This window comes from Onychostoma macrolepis, chromosome 07 (genome assembly GCF_012432095.1).
Source record: "Onychostoma macrolepis isolate SWU-2019 chromosome 07, ASM1243209v1, whole genome shotgun sequence".
Lineage (NCBI taxonomy): Eukaryota > Metazoa > Chordata > Actinopteri > Cypriniformes > Cyprinidae > Onychostoma > Onychostoma macrolepis.
Genome location: NC_081161.1, coordinates 2,158,168 through 2,164,167, shown reverse-complemented (window position 1 = coordinate 2,164,167; position 6,000 = coordinate 2,158,168).

Below are 6,000 nucleotides of genomic sequence, written 5' to 3'. Positions count from 1 at the left end.
TAGTTTGTAATACATATCAGCAGTGTTGGGGTGTAACTAGTTACATGTAACAATGACAATTTAATTACAAAATAAATGTAACTGTAATCTGTTGCAGTTATTGAGAAAAAAAAAAGTGTAATTCAATTACAGTTACTTATGAAAATGCAGCCTGGTCTCATGTTCATACGTAGGTATTAATACGTAACATTTACAAGCACAAAACGTACATTTTTGTACATTTTTATTGATGCTAAAATGTACAATTTAGATGTATTTCAATGTTTAAAACGTACAAATTGATACGTATTTTTAGCTAAAAAACTTACAAATATTTACGTATCTTTTATATTATTAAGATATTCGTATCAATGCATTTTTATAATTTTATCAATAAGCGATTTACACTTTTAGACCCCTTAACCTTCCCCCAAACCTAAACCTACCCATTTTTCAGCGAATATGAATTTATTAATAAGAAATTTAGATTTTAGCGCAGGCTTTGCTGTTTACGGTCGCTGGATTCGCCGGATAAAGGCTTGGATTTGGGTCTGTTCCTCGCAGTCGTATGGATTCTGAAGATCTGGATTACAGCTCACGAATAAAATTGTTTAATTTTGTAATTATGTTGCGGTTTTGGTGTTTTTTATAGTTCTATTTTCAGTCACAGCATGTCGGAGAAAACACTTTTTGTGGCCCATGGAAAACAAAGTAAACATTATACGACAAGTAAAGGTTAAACGATTTCAAATGTTATTTATTTTAACCTCTTAACTGTCACCGTCCCCTCTGTGGGACGCCTAAGTTTACTTCACTATTTTACAATTAAATCCTAATCTAATCATGACAAACTATATATCGTTGGAAAGGTCTAAGACTCCTCAAAAGATATTTTACCACTTTTTTGTTAAAAAATTATGTAGGAAAATTTAAAGATTAATTTATGACAAGAGTGCACCTGAAAAATCTACATCATAACAGCAGTTCTGACCTTTGTCACAGAAAGTCTTCTTAGTTGCCTTTTTCTCTATCACATATTAGAAATCATGAGAAATTATATATCAGTTGAAAACTTAAAATCTCAAAATTCATCCTTTGAAACCCATTTTAAAATCAGACATTGCATTACCATGGAAATGGTACATCAAAACCATCTTAGAAAATGTTTTCGTTCATGAATTATAAAAATTTAAGTTTGGATAGTGCATATGTCTATGTTCAAAACTGTGAGTGACAGTTAAGGGGTTAAAGCACAATAACTTACATATTTACTATGAGTTTACCTCAGTAACTGTAGTTTTACTGTGGTATTTGTAGTTAACCATGACTGTAGTAACCGTGTTTTTTTTTTGGTGCAAACCATGGTTTTAAAAAAACATGGTTCTGATACCATGGTTTTACTACAGTTGTATTGTAGTAATACTATAGTACAACTGTAGTAAACCATGACTGTAGTAACCATGTTTTTTTTTGATGTGAACTATGATTTTAAAAACCATGGTTCAAGTACCACAAATTAACTATGGTTGTAATACCATAGTTTAACCATGGTTTTACTAAAGTACCTCAAATTACATTTAAGCCTAGTTATTCAACAAACATCTACAAAATAAAAACAGAATGACAAGTTACTATTCTATGATACAGGCTTTATTATAGCAGTTGCATCATCTGAAAGAAAATATTGTTGTCACATGACAAAATGATTCAGGACTATGAACTATAACTTTATTTAAAAAATAGTGATAAAGCACTGCAGTGGTAGAGATGGTTTTCTGCTAATTTACAAAATAAAAATAGCAAATTGTTTCACTGTAATAATGTATTATCTCTATATAAATTAATGACATGTTGTACAAATAAACATGACTTAGTGTTAGGGTTGGGTACCGAACTCTGTACTTTTAAGGGTACAGACCGAATTGCGTCGGTACTACAGAGTATCGATTCACATTAAATCATTCGGTACCAAATTTCGGTACCTGAGAACGCATTTGGGCGCATATACGAGAGAGAGAGAGAGAGAGATTCTACAGTAAGGTCAGATATATTATAAGATAAATTGAGACAATAATTTAAAAATATCTTCAAAAAGTAGTATATTCAACACAAAACAACAGTTTTTTGTTTTTTTTTAAACCACACTTGAATCTGAGGGAAGTTCAGGAGAAGCAAAATCACAGCTAATCACAGGAACTGTCTTCAGAAGAAGATATTCATGTTGGAAAAGATAACATCAAACAACAAAAACAACAACTAAGAGGAAAACCTTACAGGAGAAGAAAGGTAAAGTCATTTTAAATAAGACTCTGTGAGCTTTTACTTAGAGGAACAACACAAAGAGACATTTTGGACGCAACTGGACTTTTTTCCTTTTCTTTTTTTGAATCAGTATAAGTTATTTTTTCCTACGTTTTGACTTATTTTTCATTTTTAATAACTTTGTGTCCTGACCAAGAGAAAATAAATAAAACACTGGCAGTTAATTCAGTTGATTGTTTACATTCTAAATCAGCCATGGCCAGTGCAGCATCTTGGCCCCGCCCCTTTATCTACCCTCAGACGAGCTCCGAGAGATCCAAGCCGCTCCTCAGACAGAAGCAGATGAAGGAAACACCAGAAACACTGTTTGCTGACCAAGACCACAGTGTCCTGACTAACCTGCTCTTCTACTCTGAACACAGCCTTTTATGGCACACTGCTTTCTGTCAGCATTTCCCCTTCACCAAGAAAATAGGCATCTGTAAAGGCAGACAAATCCTAGTATTTGAAGATACTGAAAACAACAACGAAACAAGATTTTTGACCTTAAACTTGTATCAAAATGGCACTGTCATGATACAAGGATCAGAGTCTGCTCTCAAAGTCTTCATTGAAGAATTTGAAGAAATAAAAACACTTGCACTGTCTGATGATGATGATCATCCCACACAAGTTAACAACAAGGATCCAAACACCGATACCTTCCAAAATCAGACCAAAAGATCGCAATGACTCCAACAACTATAACTTCAATGTCAAGAATGAAAGACAGTTTTTCACTCCTGGAGGTTGATGTAGTAGAGCTAAAATAATTCATTCTCTCCCACCTTAGCAACAACAACAACATGGAACAACTTACAAATGACATATTGAATTTGAGACAAGAGATTAAATATCTGCAAAGAGACAGAGAAGAAACTAAAGATGAAGTGAGTGAAATAAAATCAACTTTAGGAAAACAGCTAACAGAAGTCTGAGCAGAAATGCAAGCGGAGCTCTCTGTCTTGAAGTCAATACTCCACAGCAAGGATAAACTCATAAAAATTTGAAAGAAAAACTCAGTTCTGTTCCAGCACTTAAAGAGTCTTCTCCTGAACCATCAATGTGCCCAGAGATCCTCGTGAAAAATCCTCACGCTGAACAACTAGCAATGAAGAGAGAGTCTCACAGCTCGACTGATCCAGCAAATCAGATTGATATCTCCGCTGCAGAGGACCCGAGAGAAACACAGGCTCTTATCCTGATCGACTCCAATGGGAAATATGTCAATGAGAAACTTCTATTCCCAAATATGATGGCCAAGAAAATCTGGTGCCCAAACACAAAAAGTGCTTTTCAGGTCCTGTCTGATAGAAACCGGAATGAAAACTATAAACACATCATAATTCACACATGGACAAATGATTTAAGGGCCATGAAGGGCCTGTGTCTCCTGTGATCAGAGAGCTGGCAATCAGAGCCCAGATGCAAAAATAACTCTGTCCGCATTACTACCACGCACCGATGTACCATTCCACGTGATTCATGGAAATAATGTGGAACTCTCCAGAAGCTGTGCACTTATTCCTAATGTTCATCTCGCCCATCACATTGATATATGACCACATCATATGTATGACCATGTGCATCTCAACAAGCAAGGAGTGAAAGTCTTCGCCAGAGTGATGAAAAACACAGCCCTTGGAAACGCACCGGAAAACAGCAGAAACTTCAACAACAAGAGAAGCTCTCAGCCAACAAGAAGCCCTCATCCTCCAACAGAGCCCAGAGCAGCTGCCGGACCACCATCACAACACAACGACCACAAAACCCTGCAGCTGCTGAACTCAACCAGATAAGACGTCTGCTGAACACCGTCTGCTCCAGACTCATGATATAACTCACACATATTTACACGCACACACTTTACAGACAAACCTATTCATGAAGTCTCTTAAAATCAGTTGCTGGAATATACAGGGTCTGCACTCTTCTACTTTCGGTAACAAGTCTGCAGACCAAGACTTACTCAGCAGTGTAACAGATATGGACGTTTGTATCTTTCATGAAACGTGGCGTCGCAGTAATGAGGCTTTACATTGTCCAATAGGATACAAAGAAATTGTTGTTCCTTCATTAAAAAATTCTAATATTAAATATGGCCGTGACTCCGGTGGAATACTTATTTGGCATGAAGACAATTTGAAGCACTTGATAAAAATTCATCTATTTGTCTTGAAGTGAAATCAGTCATAGTGTAGTTGATTATTCAATTACAGACATTGACCCAAATTTTATTAATGCCTTTATAGTTAGACCTCAGCTTCCCATTTCTGACCACTGCCAAACAGTCCTTTACCTGAAACAGTCATGTGACCGGGTCAGTACTCCTCCCCTCAAACATGAAAAACTGTTCCCTTTAAAACCAAAACTCAGTTGGAACCAATCTAACGCTGAACAATTCAAAGAAAACATGAGCAGCTCTGTTATACTAAAAATGCTGGACGACCTTATGTCCACAGATTTCCCTCCAGATACTAATGGGATAAACTCAGCAACATCCAATCTTAAAGATATATTTCAAACTTTGGCCACTATATCTAACACTAAACGACCAAACAAACATAGAACAAACAAACAAAAAGTAAAAAAGAATATGTGGTTTGATAATGAATGCAGTTGTCTCAGAAAAGACCTTCGACCACTTGCTAACAAAAAGCATAAAGAACCGGCCAATCAGACGCTACGGCTCATTTCACACGGTACGTTCCTAAACCTCGGTTAACGTTCTTATTTGCAGTGTCACTGTCTCTGATTGGACGAACAGCAGGCGACCTGTTTACACGGCTTTTTCTGCGTCTTGCCAGTTATTAAATGCTCATTTGCAATAAAAGAGATCAATATTATGAAGCTAAAATTGATGAAATCAATGAATCAATAGACCAAAACAATTTGAAAGCCCCAAATCAAACACATTACTCCATTGTGGCACAGTCTGGAGCTCTAACTCTTTACCAAACACTTGAACCAGACCTCAACCAGCCCCAAACAAAAACAAAGAGAAAACTAGAAGATTTAAAGAAAACAATAAAAAAATACCAAAACCCACTGGACATGATTATAACAACATCAGAAATAACAGAGCGCATTAAAAATCTCAAATTAAAGAAGGCATGTGGACAAGACAACATCAGTAATGAAATGCTCAAACTCAGCAGCCCTTACATCATTCAAGCTCTGGCAAAATTATTCAATCTGATCTTATCCTCTGGTGACTTCCCTGAGACCTGGTCTGAAGGACTGATCACTCCTAGATATAATAAAGGAGATAAATTTGATCCCAGTAATTACCGTGGTATTTGTGTGGGCAGTAACCTAGCAAAGCTTTTCTGCAATATAATAAACAACCGCATAGTGACATTCCTCACAAGACGCAGCATCCTAAATAAATCACAAATTGGCTTTTTACCAAAACAACGTACATCCGATCACATCTATTCTCTCCACACTCTAATTAACAAAAATCTAAAGGGCAAAAGCTTTCGACTCCATTTGGCATGATGGTTTACTATACAAATTATTACAAATTGGCATTGGGGGAAAAACATTTGATGTTATACAATCCATGTATAAAAACAGTAAATGTGCGGTCAAAATTGGGAATCTCAGAAGTGCGTTCTTCCAGCAGAGTCGTGGAGTGAGGCAGGGATGCAGTCTGAGCCCAACCCTGTTTAACATCTACATCAACGAGCTGCAGAAGCTCTGGGCCGCTCCGGCAGC